The sequence below is a fragment of the Prinia subflava genome, chromosome 9, assembly GCF_021018805.1.
Source record: "Prinia subflava isolate CZ2003 ecotype Zambia chromosome 9, Cam_Psub_1.2, whole genome shotgun sequence".
NCBI lineage: Eukaryota > Metazoa > Chordata > Aves > Passeriformes > Cisticolidae > Prinia > Prinia subflava.
The window spans coordinates 5,676,044-5,700,274 of NC_086255.1; the positions used below are offsets into that span (position 1 = coordinate 5,676,044).

At 43.0% G+C, this 24,231-nt stretch overlaps 1 long non-coding RNA gene across 1 annotated transcript in view; it reads left to right on the plus strand.

Annotated features, from left to right (window-relative positions):
- The window catches only part of LOC134555063 (uncharacterized), a 47,918-nt gene extending 24,395 nt beyond the window's left edge, over nucleotides 1-23,523 (plus strand). The window contains exons 2-3 of the long non-coding RNA XR_010081366.1: nucleotides 21,763-21,852; nucleotides 23,216-23,523. This is a non-coding gene — a long non-coding RNA (uncharacterized LOC134555063). The remainder of the gene's footprint in view (nucleotides 1-21,762; nucleotides 21,853-23,215) is intronic.
- Nucleotides 23,524-24,231: the final 708 nt, after the last annotated feature.

Below are 24,231 nucleotides of genomic sequence, written 5' to 3' on the forward strand. Positions count from 1 at the left end.
GGATATGGATTTCCAAGGAGTTTTGACAAAATCTGTGGAAGTCCTGGTGTAGTCTGAGAGAGTTTGTATCTGCCCATGGGTTCAAAGAGCTGCAATTGTCATACTGTGTTAGAGCAATGTCTTGGTCTTGATATGAAGAGCCAGAGCAAAACCCTCTTGAGGGAAGGGCTGGACTGTGCAATTATGAAATTCCTACAGGAATTCCCACCTGTCAGTCACTGCTTGGCTGATGGTCTGGGCTAGCTCTGCTTTTATACCTTATAGATCATTTGGCCTCACCAGTGACATGGTGTAGTTCTTATTATTCAGGCCAGCAGGGATTCTTGTGAAGTGGAATGACAGGAAACTTCCATAACTTGTAGAGTCCCTCAAGCTCATAATGTAGGTTTTTTTTAAAAAAAATAATTGTTGCATGAATTTGAAACTTTCCTCTTCTGCCCTTTCTAATCTCATTGTGTATCCCCTACATTTCTACAGCAGAAGAGAAAGTTATAGCAATTAACTGATATTAAAGAATTTGATTAGGGGATATGAGAATCCACCCCATGTGCTTTTATCTTTTTGTGAATCTCTGTCCTGTTCTCACATTCTGGTCCCTTCTCTAAGTTTAGCCACCTCAGACATTCCAAAATCTTGTTGTGATAATTGCCTTGGCCACTCCCACACCCATGCAAGTGGGGATGGCTTTGCTAGCCCCAGATGTAATCATGAGTGGATAACTTTAATCTTGATGAGAACTAAAAGCTCGACATTGAGGAGGAGGACTTTTCAAGGCTCAGGCACTGAAAACAGTGATAAAATTTGGCTCCATTGTACTTACTTTTTATGTGTGTTCAAAAGCGGAAAAATACTTGCATTTTAATATCAATCCAGCAATCTAAACTGAGAAGGAAGTAATTATAGATGAAAGAAATACAGTCTTTTGTAATAACACTTTTAAAGTATCAGTTTCATTCTATCATAATATTTTTATGATTAGATTTACCTTCTAATATTTTAATAACTTTGGTATGAAGTAAGGAAGTCCTTTGTAGCTTATCTCAGAAGCCTGTCTAGGACGTCGCACTTAATGAGGTTTATAATTCAATATGTCCACATCTGCATCTTTAATAATGCCTAACATTTAATCTTCATTGCACCACTTGAATCAAAAGATCTAAAATTAAACCTACTGCAGCTTAATCTAATAATAAACATGCATGACATTTTGTGCAAAATGTGTGCCTGATCAGCACGGTGCACTCTTACAATTGTATCAGATGGAGAAAAACAGAGTTTAATCAGCCAAAGGTAGATGGTGACATTTAACTCCCACCAATGCATCTACTTTGGGAGGCTTTAAGATCCTGCCCCTGGAAGGAAGGGCTGGTTGTTAGATCATTACCAAATTTAGGTCAAAATCCCACTAGTTAGAAGGGCATTTACCCATACCCTTTAGTAGTGGTGGGATTTTAAGACCCCCTAACTCCAGACAGGTAACTTTGGTAGCCTCAAGAGGAGCTGTGACTCTGTATGGAGTCAGTGTAAGGTGCTCCTGTTTTCCCTCATAATTAACTGGAGGATGTGAAATCCAGAGGGACCTGAATGTTTGCTCTGTCACTCCTGCAGTGCAAGTGTTCTTCCCACCTCAGCTCCCCCTCACCCTTTTGAGGTGCTCTGATCCTGCTGGGACCGTGCTGGCCAGTTCTCAGGTGGGAATGGGAACCCCTCTGGATCACAGGAACCTCTCTGGATCATAGGAACAGACTTTCAGCCACAGCCATCAGATTTGGTGGGCTTTGGTAGCCACAGCAGCAGGGTTGTGCTCCTCCACTAAAGAATGAGGGACTGTGTATGAGATGTAGATGTGTTTTTGTGCCCAGAAGGAGCTCTGGATGAGAAGGTCCCCCTGAATTAATGGGGCTTTGGACAGGGAGCCAGAGCAGAGGCCAATTTCTGAAGAGCTTTTTGTGGGCTCTGCATGGGACCTGTGGGTTGCTGTTGCTTCTTCCCAAGTAAATATTGCTCTGTAATCAGGTGTTGTGCTTTGAGGGCTGCAGCAGTTCTGCCTTGTGACACGGACGTTTATCTCTGCTGAAAGTGAGACAAACGAGACAAACATAGCACGTAGAGACAACATTTTGGAGAAGAGGCAGTGCTAGAATTGTCTAGAACCTGTTCAGGTGAAAGAATGAATTTATGAAAGCTGAGCCAAGGTACTTAATGAGAAGCTAAAACTCATTTATCCTCTCATTTATTCTTAGGTTAGCTACACTCATAATCACTATTTAAATTTGTTACAGGTGCAAAAATTAGCAGTGTCTGTAAAAAATTGGAACTTATATTAGACATTAATTTAAGATATGTCCCTGTATTTAAGGGGCTCTGGCTGTGGAACTGTAGAGTAGTCAAAGTATTTTTTTAAATGCATTTGAGGCTAGAATGGTGAGCACCAATGTAGCTCCTTCACCTGAGACACCTGTGTGAGGATCACAGAAGTCCCCGTGACAAATAAAAAGGCAGTTCTCCACCAAGATCTGATCAGGAGTGTTTGAAATCAGCTGGGTCAGGATAAGATGCTTTGGAGGAGAAGAAAGACTGGGGCAAACTCTGCTGGGGTATAGAGTCCCCTGCTGAAGCTGAACCCTCACAACTCGACTGGGCTCCATCTGACTTCAATTAAACAAGGGATGATCAAAGTCTACAGATCTCCCTGATCTCTATCAGCATGGAGAGCTAAAGGTAAAAATTCTCAGTATCTTTCTGTTCCTTTGAAGTCAATAGTGGGCTCTGTGCAGTGTGTGAGGACACAAGTGCCATTTGGGCAGCTGCAGGTTTACGATAATTTTGACGTAATGTTTATGCAAGGGGAGGGAGAAAAGCTGCATCTTGAAATTATAACTTTGCAGCTGTGGGCCCCCTCTCCTCCCCCAGACTGGTTTTATCTTTGGGATTTGCTTTGTCTTATGGTGATGCTTGAGGCACAATAACATCTAGTGAATCAGGGGAAACCATTGTCTTAGTTTTTCTTCAGCCATAAATCACAAACTTTTCCATTTCTGTACAACCATTTCCCCTCCTGCCTTCCTTGCGTACTGGTGAGCTGGAGACTCACTTGATAAAAACATCCTGAACTAAACCAGCTGGAAATAGAGAGTGTAATAAGCTAGCCTGCTGTCAGCCCTCATCTATTTTTGTTTGATCAGTATCAGATGGTGATTGAAAGGCTGACTCTCAGAGTTAACCACCTTGAGGCCAACCTTGGGATTGTGTCACGTTTGGCCACTCTGTAGCATCAGAAGCATAATGTTAGATCTAGAGCACACACAGGGAAAAAAAAAAAGAAAGCTGGCATCTTGCTACACTGCACAGCAAAGGAAAAGCAACGTGGAAAGGATCTGACAGACGTGCAAGGAAATGGAAATGCCACAAGGCAAAAGAAGAGCGGGTCCGTGTGCATTAGCAGCTCTGGGCAGGACGAGGCAGTGACTTCCCCAGGGTCCAGGCTGGCTTCAAGTCTCACTGCTGCTGCAGAGCAGTGTCCCCTCTCAGCAGGGAGAGCTGTGTGAGGCAGCTCTGCCTGTGTAGGGCTCAGGAGGGCTGAAATCAGAGCAGCTCCTGGAGGTAACAGGCTCTTGTGTGCTGGGGGTTGGATCAGTGTTAGGGAGGGGATGGAGAGTGTGTTGGTTAGTCATGTGTAGGATGCTTATTTGGACACACTAGCAGGGAAAACAAAATAAATTTTGATTATGTCACATAAAGTCAGGAAAAAGTGACAGGTCTGCTACAGAGGAGAGAGCATTGGTTGTTTTCATTTCAGTTTCTGTTTTCTGACTGACAGCCACAAATAACAGCTGTGAGGCCAAAAGATACAGATCTTCAAATCATACCTCCCTGAAAAGAGGGGAGAGGTGCTTTCAGGGGTTGTGTAACTGAGGCTAAGAGAAACAAGCCATGACCATGAGCTAGGGAAGGGAGAGTTAGCAAAGCCAATGCATCTGCTGAAAAGACTGATGGTTCAGCACAGACACCAGGAACAGCAAGAGAAGAGCTGTGTGTGAATAGCTCTGACTTTATCTGCACTGGAAATGCAAATAGGAGCTCGCTTGTGTTGCCATAGGTGTAAGAGATGTCATGGGGAGTAACTAAAACTTGGCTTGACTCTGGGTCAATGTGCTGTATTTGATGCAGGGTTGCATTTGAGATGCTCTCAAAATAGCATGATAAAAATAAATAGTGTGCTGCTGTCACAATAAGGTGTATCAAAGAGGTCTCAGCAGTGGCCCTGCTAGGAAATAAAGGACTTTGTAAAACAGAAGTTGCAGCTGATACAGAAATGGTTTATTTTTTCAAAACATTTTAACATCATTCCTATATTGGCTTCTCCAGTGGGTTTCTCACGAGGTGCTGAGGCCAGTTTCCTCTGGTATGTAATCCATAACACACCAGTAGTGCTTCTTAATGCCCTTGTGGAAGGGAAGGATTTTCCCCTTAAATGGAAAATCCATAGAAAACCATTGTGATCAATGATGAGTACTTTCTACATGGGCAGCCTTTCTCTCCTGGTGTCTGTCTGAGGTTTTCTTTTATTTTCTTAGGAAGCAAAGCTCCTTTCAGCTTCCTGACTGAGACAGTGGCTGTGTTTTCACCTGCACAGTCCATCCAGCAAAGCTCCCCTTTGGATGGGGGTGGTGAGAGGCTGCACAGAGCCTGACAGGGCTTTCTGCCTGGGTGAGCTGTGCCCAGGAGATCAGTATTGACCCTTGGACACGCTGGGGTAGCCACACGGCTGCTGGGGAGCAGGGAGGCTGCAGGGAGGGCAGCTGTAGCAATCAGTGGACAAGGATGGCTTTAGAGGGCAAGGAGGACTTGCCCTTCATCCTGTTTGTCCCTGGAGTTCAGGGCTCAAACTTGACCTTCAACTCCTCAGTGCTGCAGGACAGCCAGGAGAGGGATGGGAAAGGAGAGTCTGGGAATTCTGCTGTGTTCTAACCATTGCAGTAAAATGTTAATAGCAATACAGAAATCCAGCTTCAGGGCTGTCAGAAACACTCGTGTTGCTTTAACACCAGGGCTGGATGGCTCCCCAGGGCCCACCTCTGTGCCAGGTGAGTGTGACAGCCCAGCAAACCTCCCACCCCACAGCTCGCTGCCTGTTTGTACCACCAACACCTCTTGGTGTTTTTAGCTAATAGGTGCAGGAAAAGGAACCACGAACCAAAGGTTCCCAATGGCTGTCAGTGAATTTATTTTGCAGTTAACAGCCTTTGTAATGCACGGCCTAACTTTATCTCATTTCACTGTGGGTATGCTGGAATAATTGCTCAAGCACTTTGTTAAAAAGAAAAGCTCTCCACATTTCCATTAACTCCCCGCATGGTGTCTGTCTCACTTGGCTGCACTAGGTACCATTTACAGTTCAATTTCAGTCATGATGGACTGAAACATATAAACCTGCTTTCTCTCCACTCCACTACTCATATCCCTTAATAAACAGAGAGATTCATAAGGCCTGTTACTTTTATTTTCCCTTTTTGCAAGTCTATTTTTATGAATTAAATCTTGAGCTTTTTTTTTTTTTTCCTTGTGAAAACCAAACTGCCAGAGGAATTAATACAGTGTTATCTTATTCAGTAGGGTGTAATAAGCTACTATTTTAGGGTAGCAAGCCAGGCATACTGAAGTTGTTGCAAACTAAAAAGACAAAAAAAACCTCAGCAACAAAGAATAGCATTGTATGATGTCAATCTACAGTATGCATGTGTTTATATAATCACATTGGAATTCACTTTGAACTTTAGCCTGGAAAATTTACTTAGTGGGGGGGGAATGGGAAAGGATTTGAGAATCTAAGCACCAAAATAGCTAAGACAAAGTAGTAAAACTGTGTGGTTGGTTGTGGAGCAGAACCACGTGAAAATGCAAAGAATCCCTTTTGTAACGGGTAGAGACAAGTAAGGCACTTGATCGTTGTGGTATGAGATAAGTACACAAGCCACGGGAAATGCTGTGTTATTCACATTCCTCTCTCATTGTTTTTCCAAGGGTGGTTAATTTTTGCCTTTTTAAGGAACTTTTTTTGTACATGACTTGCTCTTGCTCTGGTTTCATAATCTGAGTTCTCTGTGGAAAAAGAAAGCACAGTCATAACTACCATTACATGGGAGAGAACAGGGGTGAGAGATCAGAACACAACACTGGCCTTTCTCCTCTGGCATTTTTTTGGTGAAGCAAGAAGTGAAAAAACAAACCCAAACCCATATTTGACCTACCACAGTCCTTTTATTCAGTCCTCATTCACACTGATTGAGGGGCAGTTGAGTAGTCCTAGGGTTCAGTACAGCTACCCACAAAAATCCTGCTCTCTTGTAGGGTCTGTCCCACCTGTCCCTTTCTAAAACTGGGTGTAGCAGCCTTTCTCTGTCAAGGGCATGTGAGAGAACCATTCTGATGTCTTAACCATGTTTTTGAAAGTGCTCAATACTCAGCAACTTTTTTTGGGTTACTTTGGCCAGCAAAACAAAAGACTTTAACATGCTGGTTGCTAAGTAATTTAGAAAATTCTCTTGCTTTTGCTGATGACATGGAAGCAGAGCCTGTCTCAGAACCTCCCAAAGAAATACTTAATAAAATGGAATGCACAGTTTTGCACGGTGCCTTTATTTTTTTTTCTGTATTGTGGCATGTCCTGTGACAGCGGTATGGTCACATCTTGGATCACATGTGGCCCGTTCTTCATTTGTGTTCAAGGAAAATCTTACTGTGAACAACACTAGTTCAGCCTGCAGAAGGCATTGGTTATTGGCTGCTGGGTTTTTCATCTGTTTCTGCAGAGCTTACAGACTTAAATTATTAGGATTTAATCACTAGTGTCAGAACAGCTTTGTGGCCTGCCTCTCTCTCCCCTTTAAAAGTTGCCTTTTCAATATATTTTTTTGAGAAAAGGCAATATTTGGGATTGCATTTTCTGCTTAGACATTAAAAACCATGGGTTTTTTCTCTTAGTAAATGCCACCTCTCCTAAAAGGCAATTGGATGACTTCTGAGATAAACCACCTGTGCTGTGTAATGGCACCATGATTCATCTGCAGACCTAGCTATTGCAATAATAAAGCTTTTTCTAGCCAGTAGTTAAGATAATTTAATTACTTTATTTGAGCTGGAAGACATAAGCATGTAGAAACTTCCCCTAAGTGAGTCACAGAGTGTTTGGAAATTCACCATGACAGCCAGCATTTGCTTTTAAGTTTACTCTCCCCCTGTTTTATTTGGCTTTAGCAAGAGCTGTTAGGATGCATGGGCCCAGGGCAGCTCTTTGCATCTTTCTTGGGATGGGATCTGGGAGAGAGACAAAGCAGGGTGACATCAGGTGCTGTGTCCCAAATCACACAGCCTGCAAATGTATGATGGGGGGAGAGGATGAGGATGCAAATCATGCAGCCCTTTCCTGCAGATTGCTTCCCTCTGAGCCTTTCGAATGCTCTCTGTGAAGCAAAGACACATGAAGAAGAGGAGGCTGAGCCTAGAAAAACTGGATTCACACTCCCAGCAGTCACAGAGGTCTGTATTCCACCCCTCAGTCCTCTGCTGTCGTGAGAACCCTCTGGAATCCTCCTGAGCCACTGCATGAGGTGACCAAATCCAGGCTGGGCAGGGATGAAAGGCTGTGTAAATGCACAGTGGCTGTGTTTGTGGGCAGTGGCCTGGGTGGCTCGTGGTGGTCATTTGTCTGGGAACAGCAGATTCCCTGTGCTCCTCCTGGGGCTGGGGGCTGCACAGACCTGCACGAGTGGCTGAGTGTTTCTGGCCCCGGTGGGCTTTGGCTCAAATCCACTTTTCCATGACACTGCATTTAGTTTTATACACTGGGAAGCTCAGGCAGATGTTGCTTGACTGGTTGTTTTCCTCCGTGCTCTACAAATTTGGGAGTGAAGCACGTCTGTTAACTCAGTGCAACAACAGAAATTAAGTAAGACATCACTTAGTGTCATTAGACCTTGTTATTCCATGTAATTCACAATTGTATGATCCTACCACTCTGTGTCATTAGACCTTGTTATCCCATGTATTTCATTACCATTTACCTGAAGCAATTTCTGCAGCCAATGAGTTTTCCTCATTTCCTTCCCTCAAGGCTGCTGACATGCCCAGTTATGAATTTTGTAAAAAAACCCAGCTTTAACCTCATGGATCTTGCAATAATCTTGATTCATTTGCAATCAGTAACAATTTAATCATTCTCTTGGCAGTGTCTTTGTGGTTCTTGTTCTGCACTTGGAGCCCTCAGAGCCTGCAGGGTTTTGGTATACCTGAACCCACAGCCATATATTTTGTTGTCCTTTAATAATTCCTGGGTTGAGTTTTATGGTCTTTCATCCACTTTTGCTCAGGTTTTATGGAATTAATTTATCAGGTTCAGTTGGGTCCTGCAGACTTTTCCAAGACCTCTGTTAAAATAATATGTTGGTGTGTTTTTTCTGAGTCCTGGCCTAACACAGCCTGTTTATCTGTAGCTGTCTTTTTCACCTTCCTCTTGATTCCTCTTCATTGTTTGCTCTGTTTTTATTTACATTCTTAAAGAATTGGTTTGTACAGTTCTTTAGTTGTGGATTCCTACCTGCTTGTAGCATGTGTTTCCAATGCCATTTTAAATTTTTCTCTTTTAAACTTTTCAAAACCGTGAGACTTTTGACTCCTTAGTCTAAAAAATCCAACCAAAACCCACAACCAATAAGCACAAGAAAGACACCACCAAACCCTGCACCTGCTCTCTTCTATCTGAACCAGGAAGTTTTTCTGGGGTTCTTTCCTCTGCTGTGCTCTGGGTTCTTCAGAACAATCTTTCTATTCTTATTTTTTCCTGCTCAACTTGAGCTGTATTTTTGCAACCAGCCTCTTCACTTCAACCTCCCCACCCCCTTCTCCTGCTCATGTGCATAAACTGATGTTCATAGGGAGTCCCCCAAATGCTTAGTGACTGATCAAAAACCATATCAGAACAAATGAAAGAGTTATTACTAGAAAGGATCAGTAATGGACACAAAGGAAAGTTTTACTGTGCCTCTCTGCTAAGAGGGCCTCTGAGAGCATCCTTAGGAAAAAGATTTTTTCCCCTCTGTCTTTTTTATCAGACTGCCTGGGCTTTGCTGGCTTCTGCCTTTATGCTGACAAGGATGTCAGGAAACAATAGGACCTGTGTGTAACACGCTGTGTTTCTGGTCTATATTCCTTGCCAAAATAGCTGCACTTAGCACTTGCACTGCTCTTTTCATCTTCAAAGCCTTTCACAGATCCGATGTAAACAGCCAGAGTTCCACTGATTTTGGTGGCAAAGAGCTTAGTAGCCTTCAGAAAAGGATTATGCATTTGCATGGAAAGTAGGAATATCATCTGCTGGGCTGCTAGCTCGAATTCTATAATGGTATCAAGCTTCAAGCTAGACAGCATTATTAACTGAATGAGGTTTAGTAACTTTCCTTGTGATCAACATGCATATTCCTGGCTGTAGTTTCATTGGGTGAATCCAGGATTGTTATTGAATCAATCCTTTAATGTGTTTACAAGAAATGCAATTGCTGAGACCAACAGTATTTTTGAGTGCAACTGATTTTGCTGTTTTATCAAGCCATGTTACGTGTGTGTCCTAATGCTTATGCCACACGTGTGCATGTATTGCCTTGGCAGGTTTTTGCAGTTTATTAACAGCTTTGAGATTTATTATGTGATGTTTCACAGTATTTAGAAATGAGACACATTATTTCACTAGTACATCCTATGCTATAAATAGCATATCCTAAATATATATTTATATACATAAGTATATTAAAAGACATGAGCTATATATATTATAAATTTAAATTTAATTATTAAAACATTAATATAAAAAAACCCATATATATATAGATATGTTGCCATATTTAACTTGGAGTGCACTTAAGAGGTCAAGCCCTGCTCCTTTGCAGAACCAGGTCTATCTAGTCTGGGATGATGTTTATCTAGTATTTTTGTCAATTATGTTCTGCTTTCATATATTCAGAGACTGATACCCAATTTGGTTTATAGTCAGGTGACTCTACTTCTATAGTAAAAATTAAACTAATTGTTCCCAAATTTCATTGTGTTTTTCTATAAGTACAATTCTCGTTGATTTTTTTTCTGAACCATCTCTAAATTTTCTACATTTTTCTTGGTGGGATGTTCAAATCCAGTTGCAATATTCCAGCTGAGATCTCTCAGCTGTGTGTAGAGCAGAATTTCCATCTCCCATACCTTGCACATGAGACTTCTGCCAGTGCACCCCGGAGCAGGACCATCCTTGTGTGTCCAGTGTGATGGTCTGTAATAAACTCCATTTCTGCAGTGATTTTGCTGAACCAGTGACCCCTGACTCATGTTTTTGTGTTTGATTTCTATTTGTGTCTTTACTGTGGATATCCAGTCTCCTCACAAAGCCCTGGCTGGTAAATGTAGATGTGTGAGTGTTTTTTATTTTTGCATGTGGAAAAATAAGTGTGGGTTAAGCTGAATTATGTTCTCTGCCCTAGGAACACCATGCAGCAAAGCCAGGATTTTAAACCACCCTTTCAAAGTTATGAGCTGGTGCTTCAGCACAAGCCTGATCCTCCCACCTGAAGAGAAATTACCTCTATAACCTCTGGAATATGAAAGATGGGGAATTGAATTAAATCAAACACTCATCTCCACCAGTGAATCATCTGCTTTTTAGTGTCAGTGGATGGACAATGTTGTCCCTTCTCTTTGAAGAAGCAGTTTAGAGTAATTCCCTTTTCATTTGTCACCAGTGGATTCTGCATGTCTCTAATCAAGGTTTTCTTCAGAGGCCAATTCAGCAAACCTGACCTGGCTCCAGTGTCCCCAGAGCAAGTCCTGCTCCTGGGGAGCACTGTCATTGCTGCTGCCATACTTCATCTGCAGCAGACCAGGGAGACAGAGCAGTAAAATGTCTTTAGCTGTCAGTACAGGCATCATTCCTGCTGCTGGGAAGAGGAGGTAACAAGCCTGCATCAAAGGGAGGTGTCCTGAAAAACATCACTATAAGCACGAGCCTGTTAGTGCCTTTTTGGGGAACATACTGTTTGCAGTCAAGTATTTCACTGCTGCCTTAAAAATGCAGAGTGCAGAAGAATTCAGAATGAATCCCATCCCCTCCTCTGGAATGAATATTCACCTGCTTTCAGCTGTACATCTCCCTTCTGAATTAACATCTGAGGACTCTATTCCTTTTGTATCCATCAAGATTCTTCAGTTAGTCGTTCTCTGCTCTTAAATATCTGACATCGACTTTCTGCTGTCTGGTTCTTGTACCCCTCATAAAATCCTTCATAAAATCAGACTCTTGTCTCCCAATTCTTTTTGATTATTTCCTGCTGCTCATCTAGTGCTTTCTTCTCTCATAATTTCTTTACTGCTTTCAGCTATCCATTCTCTACACAGGCCAATAGCATTTACCTGAACCCTCAGGTAGCTTTGAATATTACTTTTCCTCCTTTCACTTTCATTTAAATGTATTGTACTCAAACTGCCATAACAATAATTTCCCAGTGAGACTGAAGGAGATGCTTGCAAACACTTTCAAACTGCTGCATTTCTCATTCCTGGCATCCCATATTCCCTCCCTGTCTGGTGGGCAGCCAGACAAACATGGGCTGTGAATAACCTTTCTTTCTGCCCTGGACACCTCTCTGAAGTAAAATCCTCTGTCTCCACTCAGCCTTGATTTCCACGTGCTGCATTTGCTGCTACACCTCCCTCCAGGATGCTGCCAAAGGAAGTCCTAACTCAGTTTTGGGAGCTGCTGTGATGGGTGTGTTCTTTTCCTGTCCCTGCCAGCACAGGTGCGACTGCTGCCCTCGGGCTGCCTCCAGCAGCATCCCAGCAGCTGGAGCCCTCCTGTTCCCCCTGCCAGGCTGTGTCCTGGGGGGCAGCAGCTCCCCCTGCCCCTGCCAGGCTGTGTCCTGGGGGGCATCAGCCCCTTCTCCCCCTGCCAGACTGTGTCCTGAGGGGCAGCAGCAGCTCCTGTTCCCCTGCCAGGCTGTGTCCTGAGGGGCATCAGCCCCTTCTCCCCCTGCCAGGCTGTGTCCTGAGGGGCAGCAGCCCCTGTTCTCCCTGCCAGGCTGTGTCCTGGGGGGCATCAGCCCCTTCTCCCCCTGCCAGGCTGTGTCCTGAGGGGCAGCAGCCCCTGTTCTCCCTGCCAGGCTGTGTCCTGGGGGGCATCAGCCCCTTCTCCCCCTGCCAGGCTGTGTCCTGGGGGGCAGCAGCCCCTTCTCCCCCTGCCAGGCTGTGTCCTGAGGGGCAGCAGCAGCTCCTGTTCCCCTGCCAGGCTGTGTCCTGGGGGGCAGCAGCCCCTGCTCCCCCTGCCAGGCTGTGTCCTGGGGGGCAGCAGCCCCTGCTCCCCCTGCCAGGCTGTGTCCTGGGGGGCAGCAGCCCCTGCTCCCCCTGCCAGGCTGTGTCCTGGGGGGCAGCAGCTCCTGTTCCCCCTCCCAGGCTGTGTCCTGGGGGGCAGCAGCTCCTGGGTGGCTCTCCCAAGCTGTGTCACCCAGCCCAGCACGTCCATGCCCATCCTCTATGGTTGCTTTTGCAAATTTGACCAGTAAATCTGCCCTGGCACCAGGGAAAGTTGCTGCTGTGAAAAGGCTAATCAGGGAGACAAGGATGAAAATATGTTAATGATGTTTAAACCTGCAGTACTTTCAGCTAGAACAGCCCAGCTTTGCTGGTTCTGCAAAGCCTTTGAATGGTGGGGAACCATTGGTGTGAACCAATGCTGTCATCTGCACTTAATGCTTATCTGTAAAATACAAACCTGATAAAAATAGCAGCCCTTCAGACTCTGCTGGATGTATAAAGGAAAGCACTGGGGTGTATTTGTCATTAAATCCTTTAATAGCAGTAATTCTTCCATTACAGCACAAAGCATTTTACTTTATATTAGAATATGTCCAGAAAGACTGTTTAGTGGAATATATTACCAACTTGAATACTACTTTAAATATTTAGATTTTCATGCAGTATCTCAGATCCAGGCTCATAAGGGAACAAAGAACCTCTGTCCAGATCTGGAGGACTAGGATATCGATTGCAGGACTCCAGCTGCATGGAAATAATGCAATATACCACAAATGTATCAGATGTTGTATCAGCTGGGTAATTTTTTATTGCTTTTGTGAAAATGCATCTGTTTTGATGCAGATGTAGCTGTCCGATGCAAGACCAAAGTGAGTAATATCTTTGTGCCTCCTGGTAGTAATATCTAAGTACTGTAGATTAATTTATTTTTCCTCTTTTGAGCCTATTATCTTTCATTCTGTCTGGAGCAGTATTATTTTGTGCATCTGTCACTGATAGGGATGTGCTGGGAGGAAGGGTGAGCATAATCATTTAGTTATGAGACACTGAATAAAACATATGATCTTTTCATAGATTCATAGTATTTAAGTTGGGAAGGGATTGTTGCATTTAGCCTGACCTTCTCTACATCACATCTTTATAAAGCCAGAGCTGTCTAACAATTTTTGAGGCCCATGTTGCATACAATTATCAGTCTCCTGGATAAATACCAGCTGTTGGGATCCTTCCAGCTATGCCTTTTCCTCAAAAGCCTTCTGTGTAATAAAAGGGGACTGATGATGCTCTTTTTGAAAGAATATTGTGCTACAGGAGCCAGGAATGTAAAAAGGAGCTTCAGGTCCGGGAGGAATGAGGTTTTCTGGCACAACTCTGAAAGTGGTAAGAATGGGTGTTGAAATGAAAGGATTCTCTAATCTGGCAGCCAGCTTCTTCCATTTCAGAGTGAGAGAACCATGGGGACATCAGACAGCAGTGCCCCAGAACAGGAGACTCTTCCCTCAGCTTGCAGCAGCTGTTGGCAGTGTCCAAGAGGAAGGATGCTGTGTGTAAAGGGGCAGGAACAGTAAAAGGGTCCTATTTTTTTCTATTTCTTTTTTTTTCTTGTGCATGTTGTCTCAACAATGAGCAGCTTGCCCACAGCCACAGCAATCAGCAACCATGTGATGGGATTCTAATGGGTTTTCTAATCACCAAGGGTTATAAACACCCTGCAGTGAGACTGGATTAGTGAGGTTTCTACCTGTTTGTGCCACTGATGGTTGGTCCTGTCAGTGCCCCTGATGCCTGCAGTGAGGAGCTGTATTTTGGTTGAGTTGTGTTGCACTCTGAGCCCTGTGGGCTGGACAGACAGATACTGGAGCTCTCCAAATGCTCATGTCAGTGCTTTTCTGACACCTGCCTGTGTGGATACAATTACAGCAGCACAGCCTTATCAGGCCATTAGACACCATCAATCAATACTGGTAAGGGCTGCAGCTCCAGAAGTGATGGGATGGCAAAGGATGCCTGCAAAATGAACCTCCCTTTTCACTTTGTACAGAGCATGAACTGTGTCAGTAACCACACTGTGGCATCTCTCCTTTCTGAGTGCTGTTTCCCTAGAAAAATGAGCACAAAGTAGCCTTTATCCTGTGGGTTTTTTGTGCCTGCAAGGCTGTAACAAGATTTCTTGAGAAGACTGCCTCTCTATCTTTCTTTAGTGGGTTATTCAGGACCCTAGGATGTGGAGCCTGAGTGTGGCTGCCCAACCTTCTGCAGGACAGCAACTGAGAGTTCTGATGGTTTCTCTCCTCCAGTCTGTTTTGTTTGGGTTGTTGGTGTTGTTGTTTTTTCATTGTTTTGGTTTTTGTTTTGTGGGTTTTTTTGCTTGTTTGGTGGGTTTTTTTGGCCAATTCTGTATTTGGTTGGGGTTCTTGTCACTTCGGATTGAAATGCTTTCAACCTGATCTTGAATCTCTCTCTGGGAAAAAGGCACTCTGGAGAAAAAATAACTTCCTTCTCATTTTGACACAGCCTTCTATAAGGCCTGAATATCAGGAAAGCCATTTATAGAGCATGTACAGTAATTGCATGCTTAATATTTCATCAGCTGCATTAAGAGTAATGTCACTAAAACCAGGTATAGATTTAAAAGGATCTCTTTTGATTAAAAGTGACTTTAGAGCTTCTTGTGTATAATAATAGCAGCAGGATATATTATCATAGATGTTGCTAGGGGGTTCTGAATTTAATAATTCAACACACATAGACACACGGAGATTTGCATTGAGATTTTTGGACAAAGCATATGCTCCTATTTGACAGTGATCCTCTAATTACACCAAGATTAGGCTGGTGTGAAGTAGATTGCTGCAGCTTGAGCCACACTCCTTTTCACAGCCAAGAGATTGCAATATTTTTGGGTAGTGCTAACCCCATGCTTTCATTGCCATGCTCCACTTGACAGCTGTAGGGAACAGAGGTGAGAACCCAGAGTGGTTTTCTACCAGACTTCCTTTAGCCTCTCGTGCTAGGATGTCATACAACATTTGGATTTGAGGCAGAAATATTTTCTTTGAAACAGTGCTTCAATTCACTTGAATTCTACTGCTCCAACAAAGATCTGTTGCCAGCTGTCAGTGAGGCTGAAGTCGCTCAATCACAATAGAATGGAAAATAAAAGAAGGAATTTATTGGATGTGTCTTAATAATTAATCTCTTAAGCTCCACTCTTGTCTTAGAAATGAGAAATAATCTTTGCAAGAAGATCTTGTGTTAGATGGTACAGGGGAATCCCTCAATATCAAGTGTCAGTGGTCTTCAGAAACACCCTTATAATTTCTTTTTATTATTAAGCTAATAATTTTGCTAAATATTAGTAATGGATCTGCTAGATTTTTTGGCCAACGATGAGGAAAAAAACCCTTTTTAATGCCTGTGCTTCACTGATGATAAATTTCACCCTTTTTCCAAGCTATCATCAGAGCAGGTTTCACAGGTGTCCCCTTCCAGCTTGACCCTGTGTGCATTTTGAGTCGTGCAGCTGAATTTCCTCCAGCAACCAGAGCTCATTTCTGCAGGCACAGCTTGGGGCAGGCCAAAATGCTGGAATTTATACATTCCAGGGACTGCTGTACTAGAAAGTGAAGACCTCTTAAGAAATTTGGGAGGTGTTACCAAACTGTGATGAACACCTGTCAGAGGAGCACTTTATTTTGCACCATTGGAACTTAGATCTAAAAGTACCTTAAATTAAATATATATATGTATATGTACCCACATATATACATATAGATACAAAAAATATATGGTTCTTTCATGGTTAGGAACAGAGAAATTATTGCATGGAGAATATTCTGTCTTCAAAATGTGCACACCAAGTGTGGCAAACCATGGCTGATTTTCTGTCTGGATCAACCACATTGAATGGTAACATCAGGCATGCACAGACACTGTACATCTGCTCTCACTTCTATAGGTGAGGAAGATTTATGCATCTGACTAAAATGAAGCTCATCTTTAGTTCTTACTTATGATTTGAACTGTAATTAGCTGTTTTATAAATGCCATCCTCCACGCAGAGGTAGTGAATGAGGAATAAACCACGCTGATACTCCTGGCCCTACTAATTCTGTTGGGGTGAGAGCAAATACACTGCAGATTCCTTTGAAGCTTGTGGTTTTTCCTCCATTCTGCTTGTGGGGCAGGGATTTCGTGGGCAGCACTCACATAGCAAAGCCAGCAGGGTACAGCAGAAGTGAATTCCCAGGTGCCAGTGAGGTGACAGGTATATTGTATATTTCTGGGTGTAGAATTAATTTACACCAGACTTACGCTTTCCTGCAGGAATGAACCCTCCTCCTTTTTCCCCTACATGTGTCAGTAATCTGTTCCTTTTCAGCTGGGTGGAACTGCCCTTTTCCTGTTATTTATTTATTTTATTTTATTTTATAATTATTTTTTTTATTTGTACTGGCCTAAACATCTTCAGTTGACTATGGCAGCTCTTTCTACTGGATTACACACAAATGATTGGAGATTTGGAGGGTTTGTGTCAGGTAGTTGTCAGCTCCAGATGTATTCTTTAAATTAATACCTGCTTTCATAATATTTCAATATAATGGATATAAATAGAGATACAACCCTAAACAATGAAGTAGAGCTGGGTTGGAAGTGTTTGCTTTGTTAGTGTTGGGGGTTTCTCATTTGAAGTTGGCAGAAAACTTTCATTGAAAAAAACAGTTAAAAAGAGACAAACAGTCATAGTTAATTCCATCCTTGGAGAATACTTATTTAATGAAGCTCTTACAGGGATTCTAGTTTTTGGTTCAATACAAGGCATGCTTACATGGAAGCCAGATCATCATAATGATATTAACGGATGTAGTTACTTAACTCAGCCTAATGCCATCTTTACATTGGAAAACATCAGTGTTAGCTCTTGGTTCTACAACAGAGTTTTAATGAACACAAATCAATTGCTGTTATTGCTGATCTGGAGATTGCAATTAAACAACTGGTCACTAAAAGGTCAGAAGTTCTTACTGTTGGAGAAAGCAATCTCCATCTTGTCATCTTCCTTTTAGCACTGATTTTAGTACCCGTGTTTAAAAGAGAAATAAATCATAAGAACCCTCAATAATTAATGGCATTACCTTTTTTCCATGTGGCATTAGTATGGTAGCTTCATCCTAGGCTTTCCTGGAATTTCAGCAAATGCTCTATTTAATGAGGGGATGAGTTTCTGTTTAAATGCTCTGAAGGATTTGGCTTCCAGCTCTGGGAGTTTTCCAAGCTGTGGACTGTTGATCACTCTTTCAGGCTCTGCTTGAGGTATTGGCTCCTCAAATCTAATTACATCTCTTTGTGATAGAACTGCCTGATGTGCTAGTTTCAATAGTTTACATCTGCTCTGTAGGACTAATGTATTTCTCTATGGCTAATTTGGTCAAGAAATCCTGAAGAGTGGATTTAGTGAATCTAGGATCACAACAGTCTTCTTTCCTTTGAATAACCCACTGTCTGGTAATCTTTGTAAACAGGGTGTCAGTATTTCCCATTTCATAAAGGTTTGTTTCAACTAATATTCTTGGTGCTGCTGTTTCTCCTTCAGTAGTATATTCATTTCTCCTCTAATATTCTCTAATATCTCCCTACCTTCCTGAATCCATGAGAAGATCCCATCTTTGTACTATTGAGCAGAGACCTGTGGTTTTTTTCTCTTTTTTCCCCTCCTATTTCTCTCTAGCCATACAATGCAACTTTGCAACTTTCTTTACCAGCTACATCTGCCACCCTCTGTGGGTTGACTTGCATCTTCTGCCTTGTTCTGCTTCTACCTTCAATCACCCCTTTGAGTTTTAATTTTTTTCTTTCCTGAGAGTATCCTGAAGCCCTGTAAACTGGCTCAGCAAAACCCAGCAAAGCTGACTTTGGATGCTATCTAGATGTGTGGAATTCTGTGTGCTTTGCCAGGCAGGACTGGGCTCAGTCACATCTGCAGCGTTGGTGTGAATGTGGCAAAAGGGATATTTTGGGGATTCTCATGAGAGCACTCAGGGCAAAGGGAAAAAAGAATGGTTTAAATCCTGCCCACACAATGCCAGAGTCAAAGCTGGCATTCAGGAGTTAGGAGAGGGGCATTGCTGATGGTTCTCAGGAATCATGAGATCCATGTGCAGTGGCATCCACAGGAGTCCTCAGGAGGGATGCTGAGAGCAAAGCTTTGGGACTTGTTTGACTGCTGAGAAAGATATAACCAGAGTTAGTAAAGGCATGAATTATGTGGACTTGGAAGTGTTTCTCACCAAATTCTGCACTGCTTCTGGGTGGAGGAACTCTTTGAAACTGGTAGGAAATGAGTACCAGGTGAAAAAAATTGCTGTTTCTCATAGCAGACAGTGAACCTCTGGGGTGTGTTGTCCCAGCAGATTCAAAATGGAACTAAACACATTTCATTTCACACAGCAGGTCTGAAGTGGATCTAAACAGTCCAGGTAGATCAGTGTTTTCTGTGTCCCTGCTACAGTCATTACAGATCCTGGAGGAGCAGGGGGACAACAGAGAGTGGCCAGGCTCATATTGTCCCTAAACAGAGAGCCCTGGTCCAAGGCAGTGGGATTTCTGGGCTGGACAGAGCAGAGCTGCAGTCTCTGGGGGTATTTCTTGCACATCCAGCTACACTGCTCCCACTGTTCAACCTCTAGCCTGGCTTGTTGTGCCACCAAATCTTACATCACTCAGCTGCTTTTTGCTTGTTGAAATTAAACCTCTGAGAAGCAGGGCTCCCTTCTTCCCCCTTGCACATTTTTGCCCATGCCTTGTGGAATACAGCCCATGTTTGGCTTGGGTCCTTAGGTGCCACTGTGATTTATACTGCTGAAAAGGTTTATGTACCATACAAATAAATTTATGTGCATGATGCACACAAGTTCATTGCTGTCATTGAAATATCTGGACACAGGTGACTCATTTGAGGCAAGCAATGAAATTTGTGTGATTCAATCATTATAAGGAGAAAAAAGAACCAAGCCTGCCTGTGCTGTAAATGTCTTTTTGCTTACTTATGTCAGCTCAGTTCCCTTTTGGCATTTCCCTGTTGTGGTGTCATTAATATTTCCATCCCCCCTGCATCCTTAATGATTTACTTGGTTGACCTGCATCGTTTAAAATATTTTTTCATTATAGTGATTTTCTCATTTAGGTCCCTGGGAGATCTCGATATGTAATCAGTTTTCTCTAACAAATGACCTCCTTTAACTTCATCAGTTCAGAATTAATTTACTAGCGTCCAAGATATTGAATGACTCTGATTAGTAAAATATAGCAAAAAAAATTAAAGCTCTCTTTCATTTATGGCGAAGGCAAACATTAATTAAACCCTGTATTTCTTTGCTGATTTTGTTCACACTTGAAGTTAATAAAGAGGGGACGTTTGATGGGCTGTCACCAGCCATCAGAGGAGGGTGGGGGTGGGATTACAGGATTTGTGTGTGTGTAACCCCTGGGGAAGGCTGGGGAGGACGTGCCTTTGGCTGGGCAGTGCTGCTCACCAGGCATCCCTGCTGCTGCTGTGTGCCAGCCTCAGCCCCTGCCTGCTCTGGCTCATCTCAGATTTATCTCAGCATCTCTCCTTCCCAGTTATTCCCAGGATCAGCCAGGTGCCAGCCCCTCACCAGCTTTGCAGGTTTCCATCCTGCAGATCTGCTGCAGCAGGCACTGGCCTGGGGATGACATTTTTGTATTCCTGCCCCTTGGCAGTGGGCACTGCACGTGGGATGGATGATGAGGGTCTGTGGCATCTCTGTCATGAGTGGCAGCAAGGCTTTGCTCAGGGAATGATCCTTATTCCTGGAAAATTCCAGCCCTTTGGGGAAGGTACCCATCATGGGATGATTTGCCCCAATCCCCATCCTGCTGGGGCACTGGAGCTCAAGGGGGAATGGAAGGGGGCCAATGGCCTTGTGAATTATTCTCCCCTCTTCATAAGAAAAGGGTTTGTAGAGGGACTCAGGCAATCAATTTACATCTCTTGAAGGAAAAGAAATTGAAAACACTAAAGCAATTTATTGCCTTTTAAATTTGGGGATGAGGGGGGATGTAAGTAGCCCTAAAATTTAACTACCTGCAAAAGCAAATAAAAAAACCCTGCAATATTTTACAAAGTCATAATCCACTATATTTATATATCTATGTGCATTTTCAATTTCATTGTGGAAAATGTAAGTTGCTACTGCTTTCTGCTGAAGAACTTGCCCATAAAACAACATGTAATTGGTGGATTCTGTAGTGTTCCTGGTATTGTTTTCTTTCTTTCTTACATCCTTACAATTTGCATAAAACAGTTAGCCAGGATTTTTTCCCCCAGACCTCATATTGCAGTATTCCATCAGTAAGATAAGTGTTTTGCCTGCAAGGCGTATACCTAATATTGGCTCATTTTGAATGTCTTTTCCCATTCAAATGTTAGTCCAGGAAACCACAGTAATTGTAACCAAGTGAGTATGCTCGATACACTCTAGCTTGTATGACTACAGAGTGGCTTTCTTGGTCTAATTCAAATGATTTTAGAAAACAGGGGAGATGGTTCTGGAGCTCCTCTAAGAAGAGTCTTGCTCCTGGCAATATTTACTCTTAAGTAGATTAGAAAAATAAGAGGTGGCATCTGAGAAAATAACAAAACCCCAAATGGGTTAAAATCTGCTGATGACATGAGGGCAAAGCCACTGCCACCAGTGCAGCAGAAAGGCAAATTTGCCCCCTCTGAGTGGCACAGCATTGCAGAAAGGCCCTGGAGAAGTTCATTGTATGAAGAGAGCATAGGAAATACAACCTGGGCTTCATCCAGGCTACAAATCCTTCCTGTTTATTTTTCTCATCCAGGAAAAGTCACTCTCAGCCCAAAGCATGGGCTGTCAAGCACTGGAACAGCTTGCCCAGGCAAGTGGTGGAGTCACCATTCCTGGAGGAGTTTAAAAGAGGTGCAGATGTGGCACTTGGGGACACGGTGTAGTGGTGGACTCCACAATCTTGGAAGTCTTTTTCAACCTGTGATTCAAGATGGCTCAGGATGCATTGATGGCTTGTTTGTGACTGATTGCCTGAGCAATTCTGGGACAGTACTGCTCTCCAGGTGTTCTGCAGTATTTTTGTGTCCAGATAAATCCAGCTTCTGAGATAAAGCAAACTTCTTCCTGGCATCATTGCTTAGAGAAAGGCTTTTTTCTCTGTACTAGAGTAGGTTCCCTGAAGCAGCTCTGGGGGATGGCAACCTCCTTGCCTGGAGAGCTGAGAGCTTGTCCACACGAAAAATCACTACCAGCTACATCTAGGCCAGCCAGCACCCCCTGTGTGGCTCTGTGAGCCACAGCATTCCCAAACCAACAGCAAAATATTTGTGTTTTCCCAAGAACTTACATTTGCTTTCCACCCTCCCAGGCTGCCCTGGATGGGATCTCAAAGCCTCTGCTCATCCTCACCCTTGTGTGGAAACACAAGGGGCTGAATCTGGCCATGTCTTAATCAGAGGTAGGTGAGACAACTTTGTAACAGCTCACATTTGCTTAACCATAATCACCTCTTTTTGTTCCTGTTTCACACACAAGTTTCTCCATTTTATTAGCTGCTTATAAATACCTGATGAATTTATGCAGATGAGATTGGTTATTATGGCTCTTGAGGCACTGCTTTATGCTGGACCCTATTGAGTCTTAGCAGAGGGGGAAATCAGATGTATTTTTCCTCTTAGGAATGCTCCAGCTGCTCTCTGTAGCTGTCAATCCAAATTTGAGCAGAGGTATTGCACTGACCCAATCCCATCTGCAGAGATCTCGGATGCATATTCACCACGTAGTTCTGTGCATCAGGAGGGTTTTAGCTCCAGGGCTGGATGATTTAGAGAGCATGGAGTTTTCCCCTTGTATAAATTCATTCATATTCACTTCAAAGGCTGCAGGGAGCTCCCAGCCCAGGTGTGCAGGGTGTGTTCACAGGGGTGAGTTTTACCCACTGTGACAGTGCCCACGGAGCCCTGCTCAGATGATAACAGAAAATGACTGTGCAGAGCACTGCCTTTCTCCAGAGATGTACTAAATGCCTGCTGCTCCGAGGACATGTGAATCCTTTTAGCCCACTGCAGGATAAAACCTTCAATATTTAAGACCCACTCTGGTGCTGCAAACTCTTCAATGTAATGTGCTGTGCTGCTGTAAAATGATGCAGCTCCACTGACACCAACCCCTCCCCTGGGGCTGGAGCCCAGGGCTCCAGGGGACTGGAACAGGGCTGTGCTGATTTACATGAGAATCTGGCTGTATAAACTCACAAACCAAACCTCTGTGGGCTCTTATAAACATACCTAGTTAGGGCACAGCTCAGCCTGAAATCAAACCAGTGTTGACAAATTCCGAGACCACCACTCCTCATCACTGTAATTAGGATTTCTGCTGCAAGGCCTTTGGCCATAATATCATTATGGCTAACTGGTGACATAAACCCCAGATTTACTGTTATTTGCTATAAACACTGGAGCAGAACAGGAAAAAAAAATCAAATATTAATCTGTGCTGTAGCATAAAACATGCACACAAGTCACAACAGTTGGCAATAATTTTTCATTCTGTGCTATATGTAATTTTAAAGTGGTCAAACTATTAGACAAAATACTACCAGAACATTTACTGTGGATTTTTGCTGCTATAGCTGCCTTCTGCTCCAAGGAGCAGCAGCTCCTCCTCTCCCAAACCAGCCTAGGATGTTTGGCATGGTTAGACTTCATGTATATCCATGAACTTCAGGAACAAAAGGTCTAGCTGAAATCAAATCCTCTATTAGTGGAGAGGTTTTGCTGTAGTTTTTGCTGGTGATTTAGCCACCTCCCTCCCACCCACAGGGGCCCTTCTGAGGATCTCAGCAGCATCTTCCTTGCATGGATCTGGTCCTGGAACTGAAGTGAGAGTTGTCCTCTTTCTGGGCTGGCAGTTTTTCCCTAGAACTGAGGTGGAAGGAATCAGGGATGGCATTGTTGTCTTGAGATATGTCAAACTGGACCTTGCTGTCTTCAGACCACAATATTCTCTTGAGATAAATCACTTTAAGAAATATTGTTTTGCAAATTTTGTCTTTTCAGTCATAACATATATATTTTTTACTACTATATCTTAATCTTATTGAAACATTTTCTCTCTTCAAAAACCTACCCTACCCATTCTTTTTTTCTTTCCTAACCTGAAATATCAATGCTTTGTAAAATGTTATATAAAAACATGAACCTTTGGAAAATAACCCTTTTTAAAGCCTATTTATTGCAAATTTCCTCAGAGTGAACTTAAATTGTTTCCTAGCTATGATGAGCTGGAGGAGAGTTGTGATCCATCTCATGGTGTGGTTATGCACTGTCTGGAGCTTGATTGAAGATGTGATTCCTGGATTACAGATCTTGTTGCAGCTTTCAAAGAGGGTCCAGCCTGAGCAGTGGTTTCCTCTGGCTTTTGAGAGCAGCATTAGCTGGGGTTGGAGTCAATATGAATTTCTGGCACTGAGGAAGGGCTGTACAGTTTGAAAGATTTCCTGTAAACTAGAAGACTGTCTAGCCTGTGGGCTTGGCTTGGAGGCAGCCTTACCCCAATAACTATTTATTGGGTATAATATTTAGATCAGCTGAGGAAGGTCTGCTCCAGTTCAGAAATACTGTTTTAGCCCAGACAAAATGTAGAATAAATCAGAAGGAGTGAAGGAGGAATTTTTCTTTTTTTTTTTTTCCTTTTCTATATGAGAACCATATTAACATCAGATTATCTGAATTTTTATTAAGCTATCCTGATTTCTATGGATTTGAGAATCCCATCAAGCTTATTTTCCCTGTGTTTTTTCAATGCTCAATGTGTCTTCTCCCTCTACCCATCATTA